Source organism: Synchiropus splendidus, chromosome 7, assembly GCF_027744825.2.
Source record: "Synchiropus splendidus isolate RoL2022-P1 chromosome 7, RoL_Sspl_1.0, whole genome shotgun sequence".
NCBI classification, from domain to species: Eukaryota; Metazoa; Chordata; class Actinopteri; order Syngnathiformes; family Callionymidae; genus Synchiropus; species Synchiropus splendidus.
In genome coordinates this window covers 19,719,447-19,734,290 of record NC_071340.1, presented here as the reverse complement: position 1 = coordinate 19,734,290, position 14,844 = coordinate 19,719,447, and positions in this window count along the sequence as shown.

Sequence of the window (14,844 nt, the reverse complement as noted above, 5' to 3'; positions counted from 1 at the left end):
TCATCTGGATTGCTAAATCTCAGCTGCTCAGGTTAAGTCCTCGCAAAGTGTTTTATTGTGATGCCAGACTCATGGTTTCCTCCCACCGCCCAGTTTAGACAAAGAAATCTCACCGTTTCTTCCTCAAACATTAGAGTGGAAGTGCGAGTCCTACCTTTTCATACAGTAAAATGATTGAATGAAAATCTGTGCTATATTTTCCTCATGAAAAGTAAGATGAATCTTAAGTTCCACTTCATATTTGAAGCCATTTGAAGTCATGTGACTAGAGACCTTGGAAGTTTTAAACATTTTCTTTTTAAACATACATCAAATATTTGACTTTTAAATGGCTTATTTTGGTGAGATGAGGAAAATATTGAACGTCATTTTATTAGCTGAAAAGTATTTATGTGGAAAATGAGCTGAGAAGCCAACGGAACATTCATGACTGCCGATATATCTTTAAGTATTGGTAGTTTCTCTTCATAACGGAACTCAAGATGCCGTTTTTGACACTTATATTTTTTGTCACTTACATAGACATATTTGTCCAAAAAAGTTTATCAGTATCTCGAGCACTTTGTGAACAATTCTAGGCCCATATTTCAGTAGGTGACTGTTGAATTCAAGAGCTGATAAATGGGCTTTTCTAGTTGTAAATACAAGTCATGTCGAGTTGTAGAAAATAAGGGCAACTGATGATGAATATTTCTAAGTCTATGATGTGTATATTTTATCCTTTTATCATTGGGTGATCGAGGCAAAAGACAAGCCTTGACTATCCAGAGTCTTCAAATGAATGTATTTGCTATTCACTGACTCACTGACTGACGTGAGTCGGGACACTACAGACATGTTTTGCGCACACGCACATGTTTGTATTTCTATCCTTGTGGGGACACTGTGAGGTTTCTCACGGCCATAACCCTTTCCCCAGCCGCTCACTCTAAACCTAACCATCCAAAACAAATGGCTGACCTTAACCAGAACCAAACTGAAACCCAAGGATAATGACCCAGTTATTTTGAAGCCTTCATCCTCAAATTGAGGCTTAGCCTCCAGCCAGTGTGTCTGTACCAAGACCTGGTCCCCACACACACACACACTCACACACACACGTCGCTCCCAGGGCCGTCGTTGCTCTGGATTGGCCATCTGCATGAATGCTTAATGCTAATCGATAACTCCCTTGTGAGCCAGCTCGGAGGTGGAGACGTCAATGCGAGCTAACAGGGCTAGCATCACACACACACACGCACACACCCCGCCAGCCCCTGTGACTCAGGTGTGTTGGTAAATGTGGCCGAACCTGCTGTGGAGGATCGGACGCCTGTCGTGATGGTGAGATCTGGTGGCAAACAGCTGAGACTGGTTCTGTGAGCGTCTGTCACGTCGGCCCAGAGGGAAGCTGATGTTCGGGGAGTGGAGGAAAGTGGGAAAAGCCACAGGGACCGACGCTCATTTCTCAGCGAGGCTGGGGTTGGTCTGATGTTTGGAATGGCAGAGACGCGTCAAACATCTGAGAAAGTGATTCATTAAAAACACTTACAGCAGGCTGAGGTTTTAATACGGGATGCCATGACGTAACATGGCTCCTTTAATCTGGCCATTGTTCGCAGAGGACACGCTGTTCAGGAGAGGTGTCATGACACTGGTTGGACGGGTGCGCGGCGCGGCGACACTGCTGCTCTGTTGACTGAGAGTTATGTCAGGTGTGGGGAGTGTGAACAGGCTGTGCTCATGCTTGAATGCACTTCTGCCTCGCATGTGCTGAGGGGTGGAATACTGGATGCCTTTCAGGTGGTGCTGCCTGCCTGACTGAAAAGAGCTGAGCCAGAGAGCAAAACTCTCCTGACGCGTCTCTGCTCCTCCTCCCTTTTCTTCTGAGGCTTTGCTGCACAGAACTTGTGAGTGTCGGCGTCATTCCCTAAACAGTGGAGGCAATGGAGAAACAATTCGAGATACAGTTTTGTGCCACACACACTGGCTGAGACCAGCCGGTCCAGTCAAGCTCACACAGCATCAGGTGTCTGCAGACTGGAATGAGCGCGTGTCAGTCAGGTGCTGCTTGTTTCAGCCGACACCTGATTGGTTAAACTGCGTGTTCTTGATACGTCGGAACAAAAACCTGCACCCACTGAGGCTCTTCAGGGGAGTGAGTCGTAGCCAAAGTGAAGCGATCATACGGATTGGATCCCAAATAAATGAACTCCAAAATGTAAAGACGAATGATCACTGTTATGAAACAAGCTGAGATAATGGACTTTAAAGATTGGTCTGGAAACTCCCAGAATCAAATGATGCAGCCAAACTGTACTCAATATTTTCATATTTTCCGTGTCCTATTGTCATCACAAGTATTTACATTCAAATGGTTCAGGGCGGTTCTTTGGCCTAAACCACACCTGGGCAAAGTGTGGCCCGGGGGCCAAATCCGGCCCTTTGACTGCATTTATGTGGCCCTCTTGGAGTCAGAGTAAAACTATAAAATTATTATGATGATTCAACGGAAACATAACTTTCTTTGATTATCTTTACTTAACTGAGTATTTCTTGTCCCTCAAAATACATCAGAATTGAAAGTATTTTGAAATGTATGAGACATGTATGAGAATGTGGATTAAATGAAATAAAACACAACAAACCAACATTTTCTGGCCAAGTGTAATTTCACAATCCCACATGATGTCATCACTTTAGATTTTCAATTTTCTGGACTGTTTCACATACAGGAATGAGGTCACACTTTAGATGCTAACTCCTAAGCTTATTAACTGTTATTTATTAGTAGTTATGGTGTTGTCTCGTATAAACTGTCAGTGACCTTTCCAGGGCAAAATACAGTCAGACTAAAGGCAAGTCAGTACTTTACTATGATACATTTCAGATGCTAATATGATGCTAATATAACATATGAATAGGTAGTTTATTTGTGGTGAATATGTCAAGTGTAAGTGTCACTAGAAATAGATGCATGAGCGTGACGAAATTGTGATATGATATGTATAATATAGGCAACAGTAGAGGCTGCTTCCAAAGTCAGACTCAGGTGGTCATTGAGTCCAAGGTTACCACCACATTGTTCTCTCTACCTGGTTCAAGACAAGACAAAATTTTGGAGCGATTGTTCTCACGTTCAGTGGTTTATTAGTGTGTGGCTCCTTCAGTTAACAAACCTGTTGCATTTCTGCAACAAAGATGTGAGAAAAAATGTTGGTTGTACTGGCGCTAGCTTTGGAATGAGAAGAATGCTAACACGTGACAGAGAGGCAGGAGATCCAACATGAGAGGAACATACCAGTAAAATTCAACCTGGATTCCTTTGTGTGGAGTTTCGTTCTAATCGGTGCGCTCCGGTTTCCTCTCACGGCATGCCACTGAGGCATGAAGGCTGGATGCACGCATTCTCACATCAGAAAAATCATTATTTTATTTGAAGCTGTCCAAGGACATCGACGTTTCTCACTTAATATTTAGACAAAATGTTGACTAGTGAACACAAGAGACGATATTTTACTAAATTATTTGCGTCTCCTGTGGCTTGATCTCATTCACCTTTGTAATATTTAAGGAATAAAGCTGCCGCTGCTGCACCGTGACACCGTGAGCGAGCCTCCGTGGTATTGGCTCAGGTCAATATCGACGTTGCCGGATGGTTCCCTTCAATGGGCGAGGCGGCCATGTTGGGAGGGAGAAAGCTGTGTGGTCGCCTGAGAACTTGCGTGTTTCCCAGCCAACCCGCATCTGAAGAATAACAATTTCACGAGCTATGAAGAGCATCCATGGAGCCACGGGGGTCGTGGCCAGAAAGCCCGGCCAAACGCTCCTCTCTCATGCAGCTTTCTATGTACTCCTATAAATACTTCTCCTATTTGTATAGAGGCGATATGCATCTTTGGGAAAATACCACAATGTTGACATAAGAGCACCCTCTACACCCTCGCGGCCCCCTCCTCGTCCCGGCACCCAGCTCTTTCCCCCGCTGAACCTTTCACTGATGGAGAAACCAGGAGAAAGAGAGGGGAAGAGAGATGGAAGGAGGCTGGGGGTAAAAGAAGCGTCTCTTAGAGGCTTCCACGGTCTTTAAGCCACTATGGTATCCACCAGAGCCCTCACATACACTCGGCCTCTAAAGGGCTTTTGTCCTGTATAGAGGGGGCTCGGCTAAATTGGGGGTGCTTGTAGACTGGCGGGTGGGATCGAGCTGGGCTGCAATATATTTGGCTCCCACGTTGCCATCATTGGAATGGTGCACTTTCTTTTTTTTGAGAGAGAGAGAGTCGGGTGTGTAGGGGCACAAGGGGCTGTGGATTTTTTTTTTAGGTGAGGGGGCTTTTTGGAACGCTTCCAAACAGTGCCTTTTTGCTTTCAAAGAAGGCCCACTTGTGTAAATGTGCTCTTTGTCCCTTTACCCATTGTTTGAATAGTATTGTGGACTTTTGTGAGGAGCTCGCAGGAGCCCGAGGGGCCAAAGAGGGACCAGAGGGGCCTCTGTCTGAATGACTTGGAGTCAGGACAACAAGGCAGCGTAGGGGCCAAGGTATGATGAGGGTGAACGGTGTATAAATACTCCTACGAAAACAGGCATGCCAACAAAACACATGAATATCAAGCGTGATGTGGTTGCATTGAGATAACACAGGGCCAGGTGAGATTAACTCTTGACACTTCCACAATGAAGGATGTTGTCAGCATCCAACAAACAGCACCGGACCCTGGAGAAACACGTTACTGGGCTTAAACCTGTGCTCGCATATGATATCCGACATACAACATCAATGGTTTAATTCTACTTCTCCCTCCAAAAAGGTATGTAACTTGAACATGAACAAAGAACAGAAGAACGTCCTCAGGGGCCACATTATAGACTGTTGTGAGGGGCCGTCATGCCAAAAGACTGAAGAAAAGTAGCAAATTTAGGTTCCATTTTTTGCTAAAATATTATCCAACAAGGAGAAAATTTGAAGTCAATTATGCAAATTGTATAAAAGCATTTTATTCCACAGTATTGTTTCAATATATATTATTCATTTATTTTGAGGGACAAGCGTACTGTTTGAATTTAATGTAGCAATTTAATATAATTATGAATAGTTTGACATGTATTACCATTATTATTATTGATATTTTTAATTTTCAGGTCATAGACGTCTACATGAACGTTTGAAAGACAAATGTATTTGGCAGTAAATATGACTGCCTCGTGCCAGAACTAAAGTTTAGCAAACTTTTCCTGAAAGTAAAAGTTAAGCTTTTGCAGATACAATTTGCAATCCATTGTGGTAAAGCTTGACAAACAGCAATACGCCACCATCCGTCTGTTACCAAAATTCATGCACCGTCAATGTTTATAAACTGTGTGTGAAATGTCCACCAAGGCAGACATAAAACTACTCACAGGTCTAAAACACCGTGCTGACAGAAACTCTGTAAACCTTGGATTTTAAAAGATAAATAACTTATTTGGGTCATAGTCTGTGGAGGAAACAAGAGTTCAGAATCCCGCTGCGAGGACTCTAAACTGTTGCTAAGTGTAACAGTTGCCTTAATAGAGCTGAATCCTCTGCGTCCCTTGTTGCCACCAATTCATGACTTCCATCTGTCGACGCTCTAAAAGACTCCGGCAGGTGGAGGAGACGCAAAAACCATTTGCATGTTGCAGCCATCCATCCTCCAGCCCACCATGGGATGTGGGTCAGTCAAGTATAAATCTGACACATGTTGCAAAAGCTGCCAGAAGACAAACAGGGTTTCAAACTCCTCATTCGTATTGCTAGCAAAAGAACGGTGTATAGATGCGACAGGTGCGTCACGCAGAGCAGAAACAGATTCAAATCCAATGAGGATAATCCAGTCAAGATAAAGTAAGAGCTTCTAAATCTCCCCCACCCCCTCACCCCCCCCCGGGTCCATGTCAGGACAGTCCACCTGATCATGTTACTCTTGCTGTTGTCTCGGAGCAAATCCCCGCCGTATGCTCAATTCCTCAACATTCCTAAACTCTGATATCCCGTGACCTCTGCTGCCGCCGGAGAGCCGCGCGCTGCCTCTTCCCGCTCGAAGGTGATTGAGCACGGCGCCCTGCTCCAGCCCTGTCCGGCTTTGTCTGGGGACGTGTGCCTGTGTCAGAAACCACAATTAGTGGGGCGCGTCCCATACCATTAATCACAGGGCCGTGCCGGACCTCACTCACCCACCGCTGGCTCAGTCCTCGCACCTTCATGTCCCAGCTCCTTTTGAGGTGTTTTCAAGTGTAAAATCTGCTGCCGACGGCCACAGTCACAGCGACTTCACCAGTTCTAAACAAAGCTTTTGCTTTCCCAACAACCACGGCGTGACAGCTCACAAGTGTTTACTCATTGATCTGTCATAGACAGCACCTGAAGAAGTGATGTTTATCTTTCATTTCAATCTGCACATGCTTAAGGAGGCGCCGCAGCCAATAAGCGCGTGGCTTCAAGCGTCCCTGCCAACTTTCCGTCACGACCGTCTACTATCGCCACGTGTAGCGTGAGTAGCACGTCTGGTCGCTACCTGTCGACTGAGGGCGAAGTAAATCTGAATCTGCAGAACAGTGCAGTGAAAAATAGTATTACGATGGAAAACTGCACTGTGACTGTGCAAGGCAAACTTTGGTCTTTATCACTGCGCACCATCGAGCGTGACCTGGAAACCCTGACGTGCCAAGAGAGACATCCTTGATGGCAGGTCTGGGAATGTGTCTGCTCATACTTGCCTTTGTATAACCATTTACAATCCTTCTGATCAACGGACAGGTGTGTAAGAGTTGTAGAAACGTGGTGGGAACCTTGTGTCCAAAGCTGTCTTTCTTTCTGCGCTTCACAACAACCATCATTTGGCAGTGTGCTAGTTGTTGCTGTGCTTTGTCTGTCCTTCTCTCCACAAATCCATCTATCCATCCATCAGTCCTTCCATCCATCCATCCATCCGTGTGTCCATCCATCATCCATGTGTCCACCCATCCATCGGTCCTTCCATCCATCCTCCCATCCATGTGTCCATCCATCCATCAGTCATTCCATCATTCATCCATCCATCTAACCCACCCATCCATCCAACCCACCGACCCATCTATCCATCAGTCATTCCATCCATCCATCCACCCACGTACCCATCCACTCATCTGTCCATCCATCCACCCACCTACCCATCTATCCATCAGTCATTCCATCCATCCATCCACCCACCTACCCATCCATCCATCCATGTGTCCATCCATCATCCATGTGTCCATCCATCATCCATGTGTCCACCCATCCATCAATCATTCCACCCATCCATCCATCCATCCATGTGTCCATCCATCCTTTGGTCATTCCATCCATCATCCATCCTCCCATCCATGTGTCCATCCATCCATCAGTCATCCATCCATCTAACCCACCCATCCATCCATCCATCCATCCAACCCACCTTCCCATCCATCCATCCATCCATCCATCAGTCATTCCATCCATCCATCCATGTGTCCATCCATCCTTTGGTCATTCCATCCATCCATCCATGTGTCCATCCATCCATCAGTCATCCATCCATCCAACCCACCTTCCCATCCATCCATCCATCCATCAATCATTCCATCCATCCATTCCACCCGCCATCCATCTATCCATACAAATGCTTTGCTTTTGGCTCATTTCTTAAGCACAGACTGACACAATGATGTTCTGGTGGCACTGCAATGAAGCTCATGCTATATCCCTCAGTGCTTAAAAAAAACATAAAGTACTGTACACAGGGGAGAATCTGAGTCCTCCCCTCCTCAGAACAGTCTATATTTCTGCAAACTCAGCTGTGCCAAGACATTCTGGTGGAATGGGTCAGCACATGACCGAGCTTGGTCATGACGACTTCAGAATAGTACGCAGCTTTGATGAACAGCTTGATTCAGACACGCGCTGCTGAGAGGTTTTCCAATCTGTTGTCGCTTCAGATCATGAGACAACCTCCCAATTTGGTCGTGAATTGATAGTTTCTTCCCCAGGATTCCCATCCTCCGCAGCCAGAGGGTAAATATGAGCCTGACCTAAAACACATCCGCCTTCTCCTTCCCAGAGCAGATCAATAGTGTGGCAGGATGTTAAATATTTGTCATCAGAGAATCACACATTGATGGGCGGGGAAAAAAAAAATCAATGAATGATAGGATGGAATGAGGCGAGGTGGCACGCTTGCATATCTGGCTCCTGAGGGATGAAGAGTCGAGGGGGAGGGAGGGGAGGGAGGGATTGAGATTTGTTGCTCGCAAGGGGTTGTTTCTTTCCCTCCTGGGAACTGTGTGTTTTGTCGATGGGGACAAGCAAAGAAGAAGATAAGTGGTGGTGAGGTGAGTCGCTTGAATTCACAGGTTTAAAAGAAGTCTGTATTTAAGAAGGAATGAATTTTCTATCGCGGTACCCCCCCAGCCCCCCACTCACTTCCCAACACAGAGGAATCAGAGGAAGCCAGATGGTAGCTCAGGCCTAATATAAAATCAATACAGCGCCTCGGAGCGAGCTGGAGGAGGAAAGAGAACAGTCAAACAGCACAAATGCCAAAATCAAGTCTCTTCTTTGCTCAGTGAGGAGCTGACTTCTCCACCTACTCCTTTACAATGCGCCTCCGTGGAAGACAAGGGAAGCAGTGTGAGCCACACCAGAACCTCACTGTGCCACGGAGAGAGAAAGCAGGAGGGCCGAGGTACAGATAGCCTTTGAAGGAGGAGAGGACTGAGGGCCATTGAGAAGTCATTAGGCTAATGATAATTGGCATGGAGAATAAGCTAAGAGATAGAAGGGGGGGAAGAGTGTGAGGGGGGGGAGGGCTTAACAGATGCAAAGAGGTGATGCCTCACAAGTTAATGTGATTGACAGCCGCGTGAGTCACAGCGATGCGGGGAAGAGCGCTGGCAACTCTGCGGACGGCTCTTTGCTTGGTTCACCAGCGTGTTGGGGAGAGATGAGAGGGCGGCAGGAAAGTGGCCCCTGGTGACCGGCCCGCTCGCTAGGTGACAGATAGCCCGGGGAGTGAGGGGACGCCGGGCTGTTTAGCTGACAATTAAGGGGGGTTTATCTTAATTTGAGCTGTTGCTCCCAATCCACCCTGGTGATTTATGAGTCGCGCACTCGTGCTCTGCCCCTCAGCACCAGGAGCAAGACAAAGAGACCCCAGCGCTCACAGGTGCACTGTCATGTATGGAGTGGCGCTACGTGTGCGTGACAGACCAGTTTGTCCTATACTTCAGTCACGGTTCACGAGTGAATGTGTTTACCAGTTGCATTCCCTCAGTGTACTCAAATTTGACATGGTGCCCTCAAGATTTGAAATCTTTACTGACTTCAGTGAGCAGAGTCAGCTTTAGTGCCAATGTCAGTGAGGATGCCTCCAACAAGGAAAGTGCTTTGGTACATTGTGGGAAAAAAATCATAATTATTCATAATAAAATAGAATAAAATGAAATAAAATGGTTTCAGTTTCATTTAGTTTTCAACATATCGTCATGCAATGACTTTAACCAGAGGATGCTCTGCATTCAAGATACAAGTAACACCCGACTTACGAGCGGGATCGGTTCTGACCAACCGATCGTAAGTCAGATTGGACGCAACTCAAACTGTTGTACACATTGCTGGGCTGCTACGTGCTGCGGTGCCAGACATTGAAGCATCTGCTGGCCGTGGTTGTAAGTACAGGTGGACGTAAGTCGAGCAGGTCGTAGTGCGGATCTCTGCAGATTGTATTGTTTACTGCGTCAACTTTCCACTGCTCACTTCACTGCTCAGTTCTCAAACCCGGAGGTTCAGGTGGGTGCTGTGCATGTGGAGTCCACCATGTTGTGACTGTGTGCATGTTGAAATACGTCCACCACCGGAGTGATGTGAACATCATTGCTGCTGTCAGCCATTCCTGTTTTTGCCGAATTTGTCCGGTGAGTTTGTGAAAATTTGTAAAACACGAAATGCCACTTAAACAACAGGTTGTCTTTTCTTTAACAGCAGGGTTTTGGGGGATTCAAATTGACTCTGACATCTCATTTCTACCTTCAGTCCTTGTATATTCATACTTTTAGGAGTTAGCCAGTGCTGTATAGATATCAGTGGCGCGAGGAATGCAGAGCAGCACTGCTAACTCGTCTGCAGGAGCATATCAATCTCACACATTACTTGATCTTGACAGGCAATGAAAAACATGCTACAGATGTTTGGAGGCTGAATTGACTTTAGCCAAACTGTATATTGCTGTAGGCCCATTTAGGAACCAGCATTGTGGCGGCAATGGAACCAAAAAAATTCTGCCCCTGTTTCCTAAAATGTTTCCAATAGTTTGCATGAGAAATTGAACTGAATTTTTGCCATATAATTTGCCACTATATTCTTTAAAAAAAAATCCTGAGACAATGTAAGTGTTGAGTGGCGTGACTTGACACGCGAGGCTGTCAAAAGTGGCGAGGCTGAGAGTCACAGTATCAGCGGCCCTGGCTGACTGATATCTGCCGGCAGTGGAGCAGCGTTGCTCACTCTGGGCTTCGTTCGCCTCAGCCATGCTCCGCCGGTAATGAATCATGTTAGAAGAGAGACTGAAGCTTTAACTTCTTGGCGGCTGGCCCCGGAGACAGCAGCTTAGGGATTGGGTTCCTGTGAGGTGGAGTGACCGCGGGCAAGAGTTAACTCGATCTTCAGCTGGGTGGGGTACGCAGTGAAGAGGAGGCAGGGTGGAGGAGAGGGGGTTGGCGGGACGGGCCAAACAATGCGAGTCACTGTTCTCAACCTATCACCCCCCGGGGTTACAGAGCAGAAGACATGCTGCTGCAACCTCATCTCCTTCAGTCGCCTCTCACATAAAGGCCGGGGATTTCTGCAGAACCCCGGCTCGGATGTTTTTTTTTTTTTTTTTTTACCAGGTAGTGGGGTTGGCCTTCTGGCCTGGAGTGCTTCAAGCTCCGTGGTTATAATCCAGCAGGTATTTTGCTGGAGGGTGGGAGCTTGGCAGCGCAGCGCTCTTCATTCACACGTCATCCACTGTCTTTCATTCTTGTGTTGATGGTCGACATTCAGGAGATTTTTTCTGTCAGTCCACTCCACTCAAGCTTGAGCGCCGCTAAATTGTTTTTTCTCTCTTGTTTCTTTTGGAGCTGAACAATAATACTGAGAGCAGAAATTCTGCTTTTAAAAAGTGAGAAAGCGAATATGAAATAATTTTGTAGCCAGATATAACAAGCTCCCAGGTTTGAGGTGGAGAGACAATGATCAATGCTACAAGAGTTCGACATCGGTTCCCACTGTCTCCAGAGTAGAGACGCGTTTCGTACTGAAGACTGAGGAGAACATCAAAAGCGGTAAGCGGAGACGGTCCGGCCAAGTTCTGCATGGCGGCGAGCACAGAAGAGGACTGAGGGGAAACCTTGCTGCTTTGACCTGTCAGCGTATCAAGTGGCAGGAGATTCCAAGGAGAAGGAGGATGGGAAGAATTCCTGATATAATCGCGTCTCCTCAGACAAAAACAATAAACTCTCCGCTGCCTCTTTAACAGACACAGCTGTTCAGTGGCGTGTAAACAAATGGCTTATCGGCCAATCGCGCGGCTGCAACTCAACAAGGTGTGGCGGAGGCGACTGGTTCAAAAGATGGTATTTCACAACCACAATTTTCCTGCATGACAGTCGTGTGAAAACAAGAAAATATCCTGTGAGTGGACAAGTACGGAGGAGACTAGCTTGACGTCAGAGGAGATTGACGGAAAAGAAAGGCAAAACAACGACACAATAGAACACCATCCCTCACCACCAGCACTGCAGCACCCGATAAAGAAGAATGTGACACTCAACAAAACTAAAAGTGCAGACTCTGAATGGTGTTTTCTGTGAGATGCCGACGTCATGCGCTAACCAACAGGGTCGGTTCCGAGCTGGACCATCTCACTTGAAGCCAACAAGGAAAAGCGATGAAATAGAGAGCAAGCACAGGAAACATAGGGTGGACCTGCTGAGCAACCTTTCGCTGGTTTACAGAGGCTACGTTTCCTGCTCTGCTGATCTTTGCTGTAGCATTCAACCCTGAATTCAGACCTCATGAAAGCATGGGTCCAGGTCAAGGTGCTGGTCCAAAGGGGGATGTTGGAATCATCTCAGGTGTCTTCACGAGTGGACCTGAATGACCTCCACGGACACCAGATTCTATCCATGATATAGCACCTTGGTGGGAGGAGAGATTGTGCTGGGAATTCTTAAGCAACTGTTTGATGCCAAACTGAACCAAAATCCATCGGTTTCCAACAACTTGTTGACTTTAAAGAGCCGAGTGGGCCCAAGTCGGTTCCTGCCAGGTTGACCACACACCCTGGCTACAGTAGCCAGTACAGTAGTAGTAGTTTTTACTGCAGTAGTTAAGAGTTAAACTCAGATGACTGCGACCTTGCAGCGATGGTAGGCCAGTGTGCAATGACTTCTCCAGAAAGTCCCACAGACTCTCCATGGGGTGAAGGTCTGGACTCGGAGGAGGCCGTCCATGTGTGAACAGGATGACCTTATGTCATCATGGAAGAAGCAAATAAAATCACAGAAGAACTTGTCATTGAATGCTTTCAGGGATTCAAATGGCCTTGTTAGTTGGGCACATGGTGTTGCCTGACCCTGACTGCAGTAGAAGGCTTCTACCTATTTATATACTTTTGTATTGGTGGGTTAGTTACTTAAGGAGTTAACTGACTGACAGTGCTGTAAACAAACAGCAGAAGCGGAAGTAATGAATTGAGTCTGATGAGATCAACAAAGAGGCATCAGTTTCCTCAGTTAGATCTTCATGACTCGACTGTCACTGTGATGTCAGGAACCTGTTTTTCTGAGCCAAAGAACCTTCCTCCTCGGCTCTTATCTCTAACCTGGAGGGGGAGGGATGACTCCAGGGGAAGTCGAAGTTTCAGCTCAGGGCAAATAGTCTTCACATGGCATGAAACCTCATCTATGCCCCCACCTCCTTCATCCATCAAGGCTCTTAACTTTCACCCCTGACCCTGTCACACCCTCCTCTGGGCTCCAGGAACAACAAAAGCAGGAGATTAGGGAAATCGACGGGCTAGAAGGGATTACTGTAGCTCTTTTCATCTCCGGCTGCGCTCGCAGTTGACACAGTCTGTTAGCGGTACTTCAACTTAATCTAAGTGCGGTTTGCTTTTGGGGTTTGTGTGCTTGTGTGATCCCTGCAAAATACATGGACTTAATCGTGGCAACATCCAGCGCTGTCACTTTCAAACATGTCCACCCATTCACTACGCCAATAAATAAATGCCGCCACGTGGTTGTGCTCAGGCTATAAGCCGAAGGAAAGGCTCCAGCGCGTTTGTTCATTCTGTCCTGCTTCTGCTCAGGTGCGAGACAAAGACAGGAAGTAAGAGCCTCAATCGGACGTCCAATTTGAGAGAGGTCAACACTGAGCAAACAAGTTGAACTGCTGGAGGGAAACAACTGGAATGAGGACCATTGAAGATGATAATAAAATAAAAATAAAAATAAAAATAAAAATAAAAATAAAAATAAAAATAAAAATAAAAATAAAAATAAAAATAAAAATAAAAATAAAAATAAAAATAATTAGTTTAAATATCAATGTGTTTTATTTATAGCATTCATTTTCATTTTCAGTCGTGAAGATAAAATAAAAATCAAAATAATATGAATGAGTTTAAATATCAATGTGTTTCAATTTTTTAAGTTTTTAATTTTCATTTTCAGTAGTGAAGAAAAAATAAAAACAAAAATAATATGAATGAGTTTAAATATCAATGTGTTTTATTTATAGCATTCATTTTCATTTTCAGTAGTCAAGATAAAATAAAAATAAAAATAATATGAATGAGTTTAAATATCAATGTGTTTTATTTATAGCATTCATTTTCATTTTCAGTAGTGAAGATGAAATAAAAATAAAAATAATATGAATGAGTTTAAATATCAATGTGTTTCAATTTTTTAAGTTTTTCATTTTCATTTTCAGTAGTGAAGAAAAAATATAAATAAAAATAATATGAATGAGTTTAAATATCAATGTGTTTTATTTATAGCATTCATTTTCATTTTCAGTAGTGAAGATAAAATAAAAATAAAAATAATATGAATGAGTTTAAATATCAATGTGTTTTATTTATAGCGTTACTACTATTTAATAAAGCATTTCAGTTTTTTTTAACATGGTGGACGTAACAGGACTGTCCAGTCACGAAACGTCCTGACTTGAATTTATCCTGAATGCCTGTCATGCTGTTTGCGTCACCGCTCACTTGTCTGAGGAAGCTTCTCTCCTCGGTCCAACAATAGCTATTTGTGCAGAAAGATTGCAGGCCATTAATTGATAGTAATTAGTGTCAACTGCAGGTTTAACCCCCCCTCCCTCCCTCCACCCCCGTCTCCTGCCCCGTCTCTGGCCTGGTGGAGTGTCCCTAAATTGCCTCAGTTCACCGAGTCTGGCCGCCGGTCAAAACTATGTACTGGGCCCTCTGCTAACTGTTAAGCCGTTTAGCTCTAATGCCAACAACAAACACTCTTTATGTGCATGGAGCCCAGCGAGCCGCCTGTGAGAGAGGTCAGACAACTCTATAATCGGACTCGACCCATCTGCCCGCCGCTCTCCCTCCCTCACTGTGTGGCAGGTTGGAACTCCTTGGCAGGGGACTAAGTGGGACGTGGGGACACAGATTCCCACTGACATTGCAGCAAAACAGTGAAGCAACTGCAGTGATCCCACGACTTACCAGTCCGTCTTACCGGGCCTCTAGGTGCCGATGCCACGCTCGGAGCCAACGCGGCCGGCCAGTGTTATGATGGTGCATAATCGAGTGTGGAGAGGTGTGTATTTATGAAGTGCTAGTTCA